General features: G+C 42.2%; 1 protein-coding gene across 1 annotated transcript in view; it reads right to left on the bottom strand.

Annotated features, from left to right (window-relative positions):
• LOC113586836 (potassium voltage-gated channel subfamily B member 2) overlaps positions 1–17500 on the bottom strand; it is a 59200-nt gene that overhangs the window by 38676 nt on the left and 3024 nt on the right. The window lies entirely within an intron of this gene.

The following is a 17500-nucleotide window of genomic DNA, read 5'->3' as shown; positions in this document are numbered from 1 at the left end:
GGCAAGTCTTGTTTCATCATTTCAAATACCACTCGTGAATTTCTGCTCAATATTTAGTTTCTACTACATATATTTAATGTCAGCTTCACAATTAATCAAAGATTGCTATGTGCAGTTATTTGTCTGAATGACAACCACAGTTATGTCTTGTTCTGTTTGTTGTACAGTATGCAAAGTGAAACAAGGGACATGACTATCTGCTTTCTTATCTTATTTGAGGACAGTGATCACATTACTCACCACACGCCCAGACGGAGATGGGAGCACGGAGAATTTCCTGTTGTCTTGGTTAGTTTTTTTTTTTATATTGGACCTCTAAAAATAATATGAAGCTCAGAACAAAGACAAAGCCTACCGTGTTTTCAGTAGAATTGGAAATAACACATTATGTCATCAAGAATGTACGTGCTTCAAAAAAAAGCCACTACTGGTCTGATGCCAGTTCACTGCAGACAATAAACTCGGACAGTGTCAAGACAAGATGGAAACCGCATCAGTTCAGGTGCTAATGTGATGACCTTCTAGAGTGAAGGATCACATATTGAGAAACAGGCTTTAGAACTCCTGATCCCTCCACTGATCCCACACAGCAGGTGTCATTTACAAAGTTAGAACATTCTGCGCCTTCGTACGGAGAGTGCACAGCGCGCACATGCTAACATTACCACCGACACTTGGTGTGACCAGGGCACATTTACAACACTTGCTATGACGAGATGCATAGCTTAACTGTTAAGTGTATGGCTTTCCTACATGTCACTCCCACACACACACATACACACACACACACACACACACACACATAACATCTGTTGTCGCAGTGCATAGTTCTTAAAAAATCCTGTGACGACCTCTCTGCTATTTCCTGCCATAGAAAATGATCCCAACAAGTGATCACCGAGACCCCCAGACATCCTCACTCTCTCACCCCACAACCATATTCACCCTCTCACACCACAACCATCCTCACTCTCTCACCCTGCAACCATATTCACCCTCTCACACCACAACCATCCTCACTCTCTCACCCCGCAACCATATTCACCCTCTCACACCACAACCATCCTCACTCTCTCACCCTGCAACCATATTCACCCTCTCACACCACAACCATCCTCACTCTCTCACCCCGCAACCATATTCACCCTCTCACACCACAACCATCCTCACTCTCTCACCCCGCAACCATATTCACCCTCTCACACCACAACCATCCTCACTCTCTCACTCAGTCAAGATCACCCATCGGCATGTGACTGTCCTACACAGATATGCCTTCAGGTGAAGCTCATGTCTCTCTCCAGAACAATTTCAGAACCAGGAACATCTGACAAAGACTGTAAAAAGCTAGAAGATAAGTCACAGTGATGCCCACTGTCACAACACTATACACTGCAAACCCTCCTAGGAGTTTAGCTCCAGAGGAGAAAACTCACACACGTTCCTTGCTGTTTGTTGGTGCACCTCCAGAGAAGGTTACGCAGTCGTGTGTTTCTGACTGATAATAGGCTGACGACGTTCTTCAGCCGGGTGCAGTGGAGAAGCTGTGTCACGGACTCCCGCATGCTGGCCCTGCCCTGCGCACAGACCCCTCCAGGAAGTGAGAGCAGCCTCCCAGCTCTGACTCCTCGCAGAGCGGAATACACTTTAAATTGCCTCCTGTGCATCTGCGGCAGATTTCAGCACACGTGCCACACACTCATGGATTTGATTCCAGTGTCAGGAAGGCAGACTGACTCATTCTGCCCTGTGGGGCAAACAGCCAGTCAAAGGGTCACGGAAAAAGAGTGGGTATGTTATTCAAACCTGTCCAACAAAGTTATTAACCTGCGAGCACACACACACACTTATAAACACACACACACACACACAGACACACACACACACACACTTATAAACACACACACACTTATAAACACACACAAACACACACACACACACACATATAAACACACACGCACACACACACTCACACACAAACACACACACTTATAAACACACACACACACACACACTTATAAACACACACACACACGCACTTATAAACACACACACACTTATAAACACACACAAACACACACACACACACACACACATATAAACACACACGTACACACACACTCACACACAAACACACACACACAAACACACACACACACACACACACACACATATAAACACACACACGCACACACACACTCACACACAAACACACACACACACTCACACACAAACACACACACACACAATCTCACACACACACACACACACACACATATACACACACGCACACACACCCTCACACACACACACACACACACACACACATATAAACACACACGCACACACACACTCACACACAAACACACACACACACTCTCACACACACACACATATAAACACACACACGCACACACGCACTCACACAAACACACACACACACACAAACACACACACACACTCACACACACACACACACACACACATATAAACACACACACACGCATACACTCACACACAAACACACACACACACACTCACACACCCATACACACACACACACACACACTTATAAACACACACACACACACACTTATAAACACACACACACACGCATACACTCACACACAAACACACACACACACACTCACACACCCATACACACACACACACATATAAACACACACACGCACACACACACTCACACACAAACACACACACACACACACACACACACTTATAAACACACACACACAGACACACTCACACTCACACACACACACAAACACACACACACACACACACACACACACATATAAACACACAGATACAGACACTTTAAAAAAATTTAAATTAACACAAAATCCAGTTTTTCTCCTGACATATTTTTGATAATATTAAAACAGAAAATGAATTTAGAATCAGGGAAAGAAATCGGATCTCAACATGACAAACGCCAAAGAGCTTTTCTCTGCATTTCTGTATCAGTGTTTAGTCCCCAGGGTAATAATGTCGATGAAGATTATAACACAAAGATGCAGGGACTGACTGATGTGTCCGTGAAAGTGTAGTGTATTTATAGATGGATGCATCAGGTCTACATTTAAAAAAAAATATTTATCCAGAGATGTTCTAAGCAACATTACAGGACATACACACCAGTGAGAGGAAGCTACAGTAGATCCTGTAAAAGGCCTGACCACCAATAAACGGAACAGTGTGAAAAAGTGAGGCAGAGTGTGAGGAAGGAATCCAAGGAGGCAAACAGAGCTGTGGCTCTGCACACACTGTGGCTCTGCACACACTGTGGCTCTGGTTCACCAGTGGCTGAGAGAGGGTAACAACCCACGTCCTTCAAATTCAGTTGCTTCATCTTCCCTGCTCCCTGTGAAATGAAAAACTCATCAAAATTAAGCAAGACACACTAAAACTCAATAAAAACTCTTCCCAAAACAAAATGTGTTTTCTGTTCTGAGAAGCATAAAAACTACACTCAGTGTCCAGATCATTTCCAATTCCATTTCTGCTCTTTTAAATAACAGACTTTTTAAGATACAGTGACTAAAGGTTAGAAGCTATGAAAACGCACAAGTGAAAAAGTTATTAAACTGGGGGGTTTGGCATCTAGCTAAAGCCACTAAGGGAGGTAACAGGAACATCAGGCTCAGCTCAGCTCATGAATCGGTCATGGCACAACACTTTGAAGTCACGAAGGGCCCGAGGACAAAAGCCACGACAGTGCAGATCTGGCACTGCTGCGCTGGCAGGATTTTTGCTATTGTTTGATAACATAAGAGGGGAAAAAATGGTAGTGGTAGAAATTAATAATGAAATGTGTATATTAATTACATTTCATTTAAAGAGAGTTATTGAAAAAAGAAAAAAAAATCTTTAGCAGGACTATGGCCAGTTCCAGTGCCCAGAACCACTATGTCAAGCCAAAAACTGAGACGCTTCCATTTGGACTGCCAGGGAGTTTAGTCAGGTTCATGATAAATTTAGTGGAAGATTGTCTGCAGGAGCTCATTACTGCTCATTAAACAAGCTCGTCCAGCACCACAAATCAGATGGAACGACAGGCAGGCCAAGAAAAGGAAGAAACAACCCCCAGTTATGCTAACTCAGTTACGCTAACTCAGTTATGCTAACACAGTTACGCTAACCACCTGCTACCCTTCAGGTGACCTTAAGTGCGGTGAGCTCATTAGCGCCCCCTAGCTGTAGCCCTACAGGTGGGGAAAGGGGTCCCCATAATAATCCATTTGTGTGAAAGGGAAACTGTTATTTCCTGGGACCTGAAGTGCTGGTAAACAGAAGCCCAATCAATGGTGTAGTCATCTTTCCTATTTCCCCGGAGGCTTTTAACACCACCTGGTAATTAATCTTCTGTGTTATACCTCAGAATCCTTCCATTACTGTTTAAAGAGAGCTAGGACAAGCCCCTGCAATCACTCTCCAACAGAACAATTAGTTCCCGGTCCCTAACTCTGTCCATCCCAGTGGCCAAAAACAAAAGGTGTGTGTGAGTGTGTGTGTGTGTGTGTGTGTGTGTGTGTGTGTGTGTGTGTGTGTGTATGTGTGGAGGACAACAAGTATATCCACTCTTTGCTGTTACTATTCTAAATTACACAAAAACAAGCATGAAATGAAGTGATTACATGACTGCTGTCTCATTTCAGGCAAAGTCATGTCATTCTATCACAGAAACAACCAAATGCAGTGAAGCAAATAATTGTAGTTGGTAAACCAGTACAAACTCCACCAGTGCAAACCTTCACCACTGTAGACCTCCACCTCTGCAGACCCCAACTCCTGCAGACCTCCACCACCACAGACCTCCACCACTGTAGACCTCCACCACCACAGACCTCCACCACTGTAGACCCACATTACTGCTAACTGCCTCTACTGCATCTATGGCCTCCCAGACTAGAGAGAGGCAGAAGCCTATGAACTCATTCTGTCCTTCACCTCCAGGAGACATGAAGCAGCAGGGAGTTCTGGGCTATTGCAAGCCCATGCTGGCACCACACTGGGACAATACTGGGACAATGTTTGGTCAACACTGAATCAGTACTGCTGCTCAGTAGCAGTGCTGCATCAGCTACCCGAATCAGACCCATAAAATAACACAAAGCATGACAGGATGCCAAATATAGACACTTCATTTTCTAAAATCAGATGTAGACCATTAAAAAGGATCAATAAGGATTGATAGTCCACAGTAAGACAACAGGCCACAAGGTCAGGACAGCCGTTCGTGCAGACATTAATACAAACAGAGGCATTCAAATATACGTACACACATACATACAGTCTAGGAATTAATTTTACCCAACTGGACACAGAAGACTGCGCTTTGATCCTTGGGTCAAGCAAATCACTGTTAGTACCAATATCAGTCCTTAGGACAAGATTCCTAATGTTCAATTTGCCTACGTCTGAAACTGAGAGCATGAACACAGAGAGTCACTCTAGCTTGGCCAGATTGATTAACAATGTCTGCTAGATTAATAATGTCTGTACTGAAATTTGAGGAACCAGGACAATTTGAATGGAAAGTGTGGAGAAACAAACCATAGATGGATGAGGTTGGACGAGGTTCTAATGACATGCTACGACAGAAGCGCTTAACGAAAGAGGCTGTATGATGCACATAAGGAAACTGGAGATGGATGAAATGGGGAATGCTCACTGTATCTGAGAAAGGACGATAACATTTTATATAAGTGAATAAGTGAACTGCAGTCAGCCCTCACTGCAGGCTCACCTGACATAGCAGCATGTTATGTAGAAGTAGCAGTAAGCACAACAGCAACAGCCAATATGACTGAAGCCAACAAACTGGTATATGCCACTGCAGTAATCATGTTGCAAAATACAAAATACAAAAAATACAAGCCATAGGCAGTTTCCACTGTTCCCCATGGAAACAGAGGCTGTAAACAAAGATAAAAGACAATTTGGGTTGTAGGACAGAGCTCCAGAAGTACATAAAGATCAAAGACAGGAACTGGCTACAGAAGAAATCCAATGTGCAGCCCATAAGTGAGGTTCTAGTCTCTATGATACAAAATGCTTACAGAATTGGTTTGCAGAGATACACATAAAAAAGCGGCCAAAAGAGTAAAGGCCTTCTTTACCAAATGTGGTGTAGCAGAACCCTGACTGGAGATTCACCCAGAGTGGAAATAGAACAGTACTGGAAGACCAAGTGCTTCTAAAATGATACCATATTCTCCCAGAGCAGAAACCAATATCATCACAATAGCAGATGTCCAAGAGTGGGTCAGAAACATAAAGAACTGGGCAGCTGCTGGCTTGGACATCATCCATGCTAACTGGCTGAAGAAACTAACAGCTCTGTATGGCCAACTAGTAGACCACAGGTAGCAGCTGCTAAATACTGGCTTCCATCTGGACAGCCCAACAGTAGGCAGGACATCAACAAAGCCCAAACACCTTCCAACTACAAACTGATAACCTGCATGTCCACAACTTGGGAGCACCTGTCAGGAATACGGTCATCCATCGAGCTGAATGAGAATGATATGTGCAAATACATGAGCACTGCTTAAAAGGGGATTGGGAACACCACCAGAGACTCAAAGCACTACCTACCAACAGATCCCCCGGGATTCCAAGACCAGACAGAACAACCTATGCATTGCATGGACTGACTATAAGAACGCATACCACTCCATGCCACACACACCTGGATACTCAAATGCCTAGATCTTTATAAAGATACTAAGACCATAAGGCTCTTTGTATACAAATCAATGGAACACTGGAGGACGATAGTAGAAGCCAACACAGTGAAAATCCAGGTGAGCCTAAACTGTGGTATTTATCAAGGAGATACACTGGTGTTCCCCATTGCTGTTCTGCTTTGGCCTGAATCCTGTCAGCTTAATCATCAGTAAGAGTAGATATGGGTACAGATTCAGGAGTGGAGATACCATCAGCCATCTCTTGTATATCAAACTTTACATGGTCCGTGACTCATAGATCTACATGACCAGGATCTACAACAAAGGAAATAAGAAGGTCACTCGGTTGGGATAAGTGTGGCTGGCTGAAAGTAAAAAGAGAAAAAGTAAACTGAACTGGGAACTGAACTTCCACAAAAACACACGACTTCAGGTCCCAGGATCTCGATAACGGCTGCAAATACCTGTTGGACCAATCACACCGCGAGGCAGAAATGGGAACGGCAGCAACATTTGAGTACCTCCACAGGGTAAGACGGATCCTCAAGTGTCAGTCGAATGGGAACCATAAGATCAAAGCCATAAACATCAGACATGCAGAAGCCAGAATAAGATAGCCAAGAGAAGAACTGGAAGCTTCTGATGTCAAGATCAGTAAACTCCTCACAATACCCGGAGCACTCCACCCAAAATCCAACTGGAGGTTGGACTGGACGGGGCACCAGCCATAAGGAGGGGGAAAGGGCCTAGAATGTGTAAGAACCTCCATCCACAGTGAGACATGATACATCTGTGAGTGCATCCAAGCAACGGCCTCCAAGGATGATCTGATGGAAGAGTACCTCAGTCAGACCGGAGGTGTGGTCACCATGGAAGCAGAGGAGATGCCATGGCAGTATAATCCCCTCCATGGAATGTACCATGCACAGTTAGCAGGGGGCTGACATAAGACAATCCCACCAATAGCTGGAAATGGCAGGACTGAAGGGCAACACCAAGGCACTAAACATGGCAGCACAAGGTCAAGCAAAGGTCAGGTGCTTGCTTCTTCCCTCTTTGACTCATTTTTTTCAATTGACCCTTCTCACCCCCTAGTCCTTGGAGACTGTCAGTTTCATAATGATCAGAACCCTAAAGTGCCAGGATGTTTTAACAACACCAGCCATAAATCGGGATTAAAACTCTAAAACAAGAAGGTCATATCACCCCGGCCTGATCATTTACCCTTTTCTGCTCCAGGTTCTTCACCCATGCATCAGGAAAACCAGGGGTTGCAATTCACCACTGGACTGGGAGACCTACTTTAAATATATTAACTGTTCCCAAAATTCTACCAGATTTTAATTTCCATCAAATGAAAGGACACCAAAAAAATGTCCATAAAATTTTTATTCTCAAAGTTATTAATCTGGTGGAATTATCTATTTTTATGTCAGATTCAGTGCCACTGAGTATCCAAAATGCAAAGAGTTGTACGTTTCTCTTTTTAGAGGTATAATCATCAACAAAGTAATTGCATGGTTTAAATTTGTATTCACTTTGACTTCAAACTGTCATAGCCAAGAAGAGATAACAGTTCTGAAAGTGAAGAGAAATCCAAAGTTAGATGAGAAATCACTTGTTTCTTTTGAATGTCTTAGATCTAAGTCTTTTGTGTATTCATTTGTTATCAAGTTTGTTGTTTTAGGCTTCACTTAATTAATTCATGTTGTGCCTAGTAAACAATTTTTTTATTGTTCAGCATCTGTTCAGCATCTGTTTTTTTCTTTAGCTTCAAGGCTGATAGACATTAACCTTCTTGGCCAATGACAATTACTCTAGGACCTTCAGAGAAGGTAATTAGGAAGACGTTGGACCTCCTCTTAGTAGCTGCATATAAAATTTCACATGGTCATGGCAATCCGGCAACCAACCAGATTTGGGAATGGCAGGCAGACGTTCCCTCTCCTCTGTTGGAAGATTGGTCAAATAGCCGCGTCATTCCAGACTCAGCCTTTGTCTCAGCCAAACAGGGACAGACATCAGATTCAATTTCCAAACTTGTATCTCTGGAAACTTTCTCTCTTTGTGTACTTGTGTACTTTGTGTACAATTTCTAATGAAACTTCTCTTCACAGAATGCTTTTCCTCTTAGAACGCTGTATGTGGGGCACTTTTCAGTTTTGGCACCATTACCGTACATGAACTTCCGTGGTGTCCTAAGGTGTATTCATGGAGCTGTGAGAGATACTGTAAGAGATCCTCCTGCTTTCGCCGTTATACTACAGTCTAATCTGTGAATGCTTGATAAATGAGGTGTATTGTCCCGCCTGGGGAGATGTCTCCGTTTTAAGTGGGAAACAATTGTTCCGCCTGCCTTTCAGTGCTCTAGTCTATATTTCTTTACACTGGCAGATTGATTCTGCATGGCTGGTCAAATAAGCATTAATAATTCTTCAGGATTTGACAAGTTACAGATCTTCAGATGTGCTACAGTTCTTAGCTGTATCAGAGCTGTACATGTACTGCAGTTCCATAACTGTATCAGGTCTGCGGATGAGGTACAGTTTCATAGCTCTGTGAGGTCTGTGGATATGTTACAAGTCCATAACTGTATCAGGTCTGCAGAAGCTGTAGGTCTGTATAACATCCATATTTGCTACTCTATGGTTTGCACCACCCTAAAGCTCTCTACAGCACTACACAGGCTCCAGCCAGACCATCACACAGAGCATGGAGAGTTTTTAAAGAAGGCTATTAAAATGAAGCACTAAGCGTGAAGCATGTTTGTCAAGCTTGCCGCAAAAATCTTGTTTCAGCTTCAGTCAAAGCTTCTGTAATTACCGGAGTCACTGATTCCTGTGCTATCTGCGAAGTAATTAAACCGGCAAATCTGAAATGTCACGGATTTCAACTGTGCAAATTGATGTCTGCAATCACAGGGGAAGTACTCTGTGCCCTTCATCCATCAAACGTCATCGGGCATCCCTCTCTCTACCTCCTTCAGCTTATGGAACATTCTGGAGCATCTAAAAGTTAAATTGGGATCCATTTGTATAGCTCCTGCCTCTGAGGAAACCCAAGCCTCTTCAATAACTGCGATTTTATTTACACAGATTCACTTTGTCAAGGGCATTGATTTTTACACTGCTTGATGCTACTATAGAAGCTCTGCTATCATTTTGCAGTCTGTTGCTACAGCAACACTCTAGCGTTGCTTTAATTACTAATATTCATCACAGAGAAAAAAAGAGAAAAAAACCCTAGTTGTGAAGTTGTCAAAACTTTGTTTTGCAAAATAACTCGCTTTGCAGCAGGAGGAGTGTCTCTGCCTTCTGATATGAACTGTTTGTGAGTTCTGCCTTTTGACAACAATTGGAATATTCTGATGCTCTCTTTATAGAAGACAGTGGACTAGTTATTTATATCCAGCTTTCACCTTCAAAGCTTAAAAACAAAACAGTCTGGACGTATCAAAACTGGCATCCTGAGAATGTACCAAACAAAAATTCCCAGCACTCGATTAAAAAAAAAGTCTGAATGTGAGGATGACCACGGCAATATTTCACATGTGTTCCCGGAACATCCAGTTCAGCACAGAGGCTTGGAAATCTAACCACGACCACACGCAGGACTGCCACCCATAATTCTCTCTTATCTGTTTATGAAGCCAAAAGAAAGAGCAATTTGGATGCAAGACCTAAACAATAACATGCACTGATTGGGTTCCTATGGAAACTATTACGTAACTCACACACTGCAGACAGAAAGAAGGTGTGCTCCACAATGACAGTGGGTCCCGTGGGGGGCACTAATTTAGCACGGCTGTGGTCCGCCATGCACTAAAAGCCAGCGTGACGCATCAAAAAGGGTCCCTGAAAATCTGGTGGGACATGAACAGGATAAAAGCACTGTGGAGAGGAAACGTTTAGAAAGACCTTTTAGTATCCGTGTACCTAAATGCAATCTGTGCACTCCTGAATGTCTGAATGTGGTATTCAAACATGTCCTCTATTATCAACAGTAATAAATGTATATGCAAATTAATTTGAAGTCTGTGTGAGCTACATTTGATTCTTCACTAGTGACCATATCACAGTGCTGTATCGACTCTGGCTGATGGAGATGCGTCCTACATACCCTATGGATACACAAACATGTGGTTGTTAGCGTTGCTAGTCACAGACACAGCCGAAAGTTAAACAGGATTAACTACATGGAAGAAGAGCTCTCCTTACATAAATGTAGGAAGATTGGTCAGGTGAAGCAATTTATCATCATAGAATTGTGTGTAACCTTCATTACTCATATTGATAACCAGTGGGGGGGGCAATGGTAGCTTAGTAGTTAATCAGAAGGTTGCCAGTTCAAGTCCCACCACTGCAAGGTTGCCACTATTGGGCCCCTGAGCAAGAGCCTTAACCCTCAATTACTCAAGCTGTGTTCAGTCAAAATTGTAAGTCACTTTGGATAAAAGCATCAGATAAATGCCATAAATGTAAATGATAACTGAAATCATACAGATTGCTCTGATCAGAAGTTTGCATACACTTGAATGTTTGGCCTAAAATATGTTTGGGATAATATATATAATCGAGTTGCCACACACAGGTTGGGATGGCAGTGAAGAGTACGTGTCCACACCTGTGCCTTGTTGGATTGTAATTCATGTCTGTGTATAAATAGTCATTAGCTTGAGGCGCTCTTGTGAATTTCCTCCATGACTGTTACTGATATATAAGGAAAGCAAATGTACCATCATGTAAGATCTGAGATCAAAAGTAATTCAACTTCATAAATCAGGTATATATCAAGTACATAAGATATCCTATAGATATTCTCTATGCACCCCTGTTTTCTTTTCCTCAGTTTGGACAGAGCACTCTCCACCATTTCACTGCGAATTACACTGTGTATGACTATGTATGTGACGAATAAACCAAACTTGAAACTTGAAACTTGAAACTATATCCTAAGAAAATACCAGTCAGCAGTGTTCAAAAAGTAGAAAATGATGGCTTCTGTTAATACAAAGCCGTGGTCAGGTAGTGGAAGAGAGATTTCACATACAGCTGCCAGGAAAAAGCCAGAAACACTGTCTGCAGGCTTCTCTAAAACAAAGTTCTGTGTCTATTTTGGCTGCATGATAAAGAGATACTTGAACAAAAATGGCACCACGATGGAGTTGCCAGAAAAAAGACTGCTGAACCAACACCAAAAAACAGCCTGCTTACAATACCAATCAACACCTAGATGCCTCAAAACAGCCTGCTTACAATACCAATCAACATCTAAATGCCTCAAAACAGCCTGCTTACAATACCAATCAACACCTAGATGCCTCAAAACAGCCTGCTTACAATACCAATCAACATCTAGATGCCTTAAAACAGCCTGCTTACAATACCAATCAACACTTAAATGCCTCAAAACAGCCTGCTTACAATACCAATCAACACCTAGATGCCTCAATAAGCCTGCTTACAATACCAATCAACACCTAGATGCCTCAAAACAGCCTGCTTACAATACCAATCAACACCTAGATGCCTCAAAACAGCCTGCTTACAATACCAATCAACACCTAGATACCTCAAAACAGCCTTAGAATACAATAAACATAGAAATACCTCAAATCATCTTAACAATACACCAATCAACACCTAGAAACATCTCAATACAGCCTTACAATATAACAATCAACACATAGACACTTCAATATAGCCTTACAATACACCAATCAACACCTAGAGATGCCTCAATACAGCCTTACAATACACCAATCAACACCTAGAGATGCCTCAATACAGCCTTACAATATACTAATCAACACCTAGCGATGCCTCAATACAGCCTTACAATACACCAATCAACACCTAGACACCCAAAATATGCTAATCAATAATGTGCATGGGACATTTTGGACTTTGCAGATTGACAGAGATCTGAAACCAGCCATATCAAGCCTTCAGTGGGTTCAGCAGAAGATGGTGGGGGTTCCGGAGTGGCCGTTACGGTCTTCTTACCTCAACAACACTGAGGCGTGTTGGGAAGAACTCAAACATGCAGCTGATGACAGACAACCAGACAGTCTCCAGGAGCTGGAGGCTTGCAGCTGGACACCACGAGAACAGAACGGGGCCTCATTACAAACTATCAAAAGACTGCAAGCTTTCACTGATGTAACTGAGTGTGCAAATTATGATCAGGAATGTTTTGTTATTCCTGTTAATGCTATGGTGTATTTAATGATAGGGCTAGCCTGTGATGCATAACAGTTTGATCAAAAATAGTTTGATCATTTTAAACATATTTAAAATAAGACATGTTTTGTCTGATCTATATTCATCTGACACCTTTTATCCAAAGCAACTTACAATTATGACTGTGTACAATAAGAGTAATTGAGGGTTTAGGGACTTGCTCAGGGGCCCAACAGTGACAACTTTGCAGTGGTGGGACTTGAACCTTCTGATTACTAGTGCAGTACCTGAACTACTGAGACACGACTGCTTGCAGTCTGACTCCGATGTTTTCTCCAGAAACCATACACAGCTCACAAATTCTGCCAGGGGTATGTAAACTTATGAGCACAACTGTATATGTTTATTTTTCTCGTAAAGCACCAGCAGTGCACATCCCTTAACGCAAATCAAATTTTTTAAATCTACTTTCTATCGTTGAGGTAAGTGAGACTGTGTCTACAGGTTGCTAAACTGCATTTCCCATATTTCCAAACTTTATATCGTGACTACTTCAGGCTGACTTTACAACAAACTATCCACAAATAAAGAGTTACGGTCACTGAGTGTCCAAGAGTTACGGTCACTGAGTGTCCAAGAATTATGGTGTCTGAGTTCTCAAGTGAACTGCTGAACCTAAGATGATGCAAATGGTTAGTACTTGTTTACACAAATCTGCTTGCAGCATCCCAAAGTAAACAAGATTTGGTGCGTCATCTCAGAGCTCTTCACTTCCTTATAGATGTAGGGAAGAGAAAGGAAACACGGAACACCATAGAAACACATTTCACTGCGAGTTATACTGTGTATGACCATGTATGTGACGAATAAACCAAACTTGAACTTGAACACAGTACACTAGAAACACAGAACACCATAGAAACACAGAACACCATAGAAACACAGAACACTAGAAACACAGAACACTAGAAACACTACACCATAGAAACACAGTACACTAGAAACACAGCACACCATAGAAACACAGTACACTAAAAACGCAGTACACCGTAAAAACACAGTACACCATAGACACACAGAACACTAGAAACACAGAACATTTGAAACACAGTACATTAAAATAGCAGTACACTGTAGAAACACAGTACACTAGAAAGACAGTACACCATAGAAACACAGTACACCATAGAAACACAGTACGCTCTAGCTTTGAACACATAGATAGTCTGCAAGCATAGACATCTCCTAGAGATCAAATATATTAATTCACTACACACTAGCTCAGGTTATGAGTAAAGGTGACAGTTTTGTGAGCTTTCTGTTCTATGTTTTGGTCATAATCCAGGCTTGAAAAGCAGATATATAGGGACTCTCACACTAGCTAAGAAGACTTTGTTAATACCAGATGAGAAGACTCCCCACACCACACTTTAATCTCCATGTGACACAGATGCATTCACTGTTGTATTTCTCAGCAGATCTCCGACGACACCTTTCTCGACCATCACCATGCAACTCACACTGTGACTCATGAGTACACACAGCCCTGCTGAGCCCCTCGGAATCAAACGTCTCATATCCTGCCAAAACCTTCATTCTGTCCTTCTTGTTTTTCCTAGACAGCAGAGACTTTTAACACACAAAGCCTGAATTAGATAACCCTCTCGGGTTATTGTCCTTCAAGAAAGGGTCTTGTTTTCAGAGGTCCAATTCTGCTGTTTTAAAGGCATTTATTCTACTTTTCTTTGAGAACTATACATTTCAGCAGGCAGTCAGCTCTGCTCGAACACATCCTTATGTTCAGACAACATCAACTGTCCTTTAAAACATCCACCTGTTCTCTTAACAGCTAATAGTGAAACAGAGATTTGCTGTGCCATTAGGGTCTTGTAAATTTCAGAATACCTGCAGTTGGTCTGAAAAAAAACAAAAAACCAACAGCTATGTAGTTGTTGACAGCAAGCCCCATATGACAGACTGCATTTTTAGAGCCTATTCTCTTCACTTGTGTACACGGGCATTGTCGTAATTCTGTCGTAGCGCTCTACCTGTAGATGTCTCTCATGGTGGCTTCTGTGTTGAGTCTTGTTATCAGATGTGGCAGATTACCAAAAAATTATGAATCTTTTACTGGCAAAAACAAGTCAGAAGATGTTTTGGAAAAATGTTTTGGAACACCCAGACAATTATTAGATTTAATGTAAAAGTTTTCATAAGACTAAGATGAGTATGATGGTAGTTTTTCCTGTTTCCAGCAGAGTCCTTTTGCCTCTACGAGCTGTGATCGGCACATGGTAGCATAGGTCACGAGTGGGTTTTTAACTTGCTAATTTTCTCACCAATTATTTGTTGTTGGACCATTACAAGCAATTTGCAATTTTGGGCTTGGCCCGTATTCCTGCCTGGGAGTGTCTACAGTAGCACAGGAGGTAGAATTTCGCCAGTGGACTCTTTGCACAATGTTGATTAACATTGTGTTTATTGTGCAATGTTATGTTATTTCAGACACAGCTGCCCACACTGTCAAAATTAATGCAAATTCCTTTAATATTAAAGTCTATCCTTTTTAATAACATACCAGCTGAAAATCAAATAATTAAATACACAAATTAAGAATTACTTTCTTTTAAAGAAGAATGTTTGGTTTTTGCTGTTTTATGAATAGCTGTTGGTTGATCTCCTGTTAGTGAGTTGAGGGTACCTGTGATTGAGGCCACTCGTGCAAGGCTAGATGTTGAGGTGAGTCTCACTGAGGTGTATCCTCTCAGACTCCCCTCACTCCACTGCACAGCAGGAAACGGGCAGGGCCTTGGGACTGCACCAATCCTTTTGTTCATTCTGCGGATTTACGTAGATCTGTTTTCCCAGTCCAGTCTGAACTTTCCTGGCTACCTCTCATAATGTCACACTTTCCTTCATTGTAACTCCACTCCAAACAGTGTGTCACTCCGTCACCAGACCTCCACATTTAACCTTTCATTCTAAAGAACAGGATGTTATGTGTGTGTGTGCGTGTGTCTGTGTGTGTGTGTGTGTGTGTGTGATGGTGTGATGTTTGAACATAGATTCCACTGAGAAATGTAATATAATAGCACGCCTGATGGGTCCCTACACTCACACTCACACTCACTCACACACACACACACACACACACACACGCATGCATGCATTAAGGAGAGTCCTAGAGACAGCAGCTTTATGTTTATAATGGCAATTTAAGAGGCATGCTTCCAAAAAGCCTTTGTAGAGTTTTGCCTGGACTCCTCTGTCTCCTCCTCCTGACTCCTCTGTCTCCTCCTCCTCTGACTCCTCCTCCTGACTCCTCTGTCTCCTCCTCCTCTGATTCCTCTGACTCCTCTATGTTTGTTGTTACCACCTTCTATTGGTTTGATGATGGTAGTAAAATACCAGATAAAAATACAGATATAGCAGATATGTGGGTTTGGATCACTCTGAAGACACTAACTTGATTTCAAGTCTATATTTTTCCATGTTTTTTTCTCTAAAACTATAATAAATAAATATATTTCACAGCATCATAAAACATTGTGCATGCGCATGTGAGAGAGAGAGAGTGAGAGAGAGAGAGAGAGAGAGAGAGAGAGAAATCCATGAAAAACAAATCCTCCCGTATGCCCCTCTCTGCAAAACTACTTTTGTATTCAGAAAGCTCTTGTACAGTGATAAAAACATAACGAATTATATTGAATATTCACTGATATTATACATTTTTCACTAGCCAACTATCTGCTATTCTGGCTTTAGTTTCCTGTGTTTACAATGAGGGAAGCAGGTGAAAATATACCAACATCATTTAAAAACACTATTAAGGGACTCCCTGATATATAGCCAGAGTACACAGAGGTGTGTTATGACCAGAGGTAGCTTAATATGACAGGAACTGCACAGGGCTGTGGAGAAAACACAGTCTGTCTTCCACACCTTGTTCCTTATGTATGCAACTGAGCAGGTCTCTGAAGAAAGGACCTCGCAAAACAAACAAATGATTCCTTGCATTCTGTTTACTGTGACGTATGTTGGCGACAGTCACCTACGTGGTAACAGAGGCTTCATAACCTGGAAACGCACTTTTACTGCTCAGAGACCATTGCGTCCCCAGAATCCTTCAGATCTTGCCCCCTTCTTCATAAATAACGCGCCCGGGAAGAGAAACTGGAATTGAATAACGCATGATTTGCGTATAGGCTGAGAAAATGCCACCCAAACAGATGATGCTGCATTAATGGGAAAGAAGGCAACACAACAGCCACACTCCAAAAGAGAAGCCAGACGCAAGCAGCACCCTGAGACTCTGAGCATGTGTGTTCCGCAGTGGCACACGGGCTTACATCAGTGTCACCACTTCAGGAGGGCGTGTTTGTGATGTGCACGCTCGGGATGTGAAATATTATCTTCTACGCGTTGAATACTGTCCCAGAGAATTGCAAATGATCAGAGATCGAGTTTCACCAACATTCTGTTCTCAGGCTGAGCTCCAAGCGCAGACACATCTCCTCGATTGTGAAAATCTACTTGATATAGCAAGAGAGCTTCATCAAAGCTACTTTCTTTTATTTTATACTTAATTTTATATTAGATTCTAAT

The sequence above is a fragment of the Electrophorus electricus genome, chromosome 5 (assembly GCF_013358815.1).
Source record: "Electrophorus electricus isolate fEleEle1 chromosome 5, fEleEle1.pri, whole genome shotgun sequence".
Taxonomy (NCBI): Eukaryota; Metazoa; Chordata; class Actinopteri; order Gymnotiformes; family Gymnotidae; genus Electrophorus; species Electrophorus electricus.
This window is presented reverse-complemented; position numbering and strand designations above follow the sequence as displayed.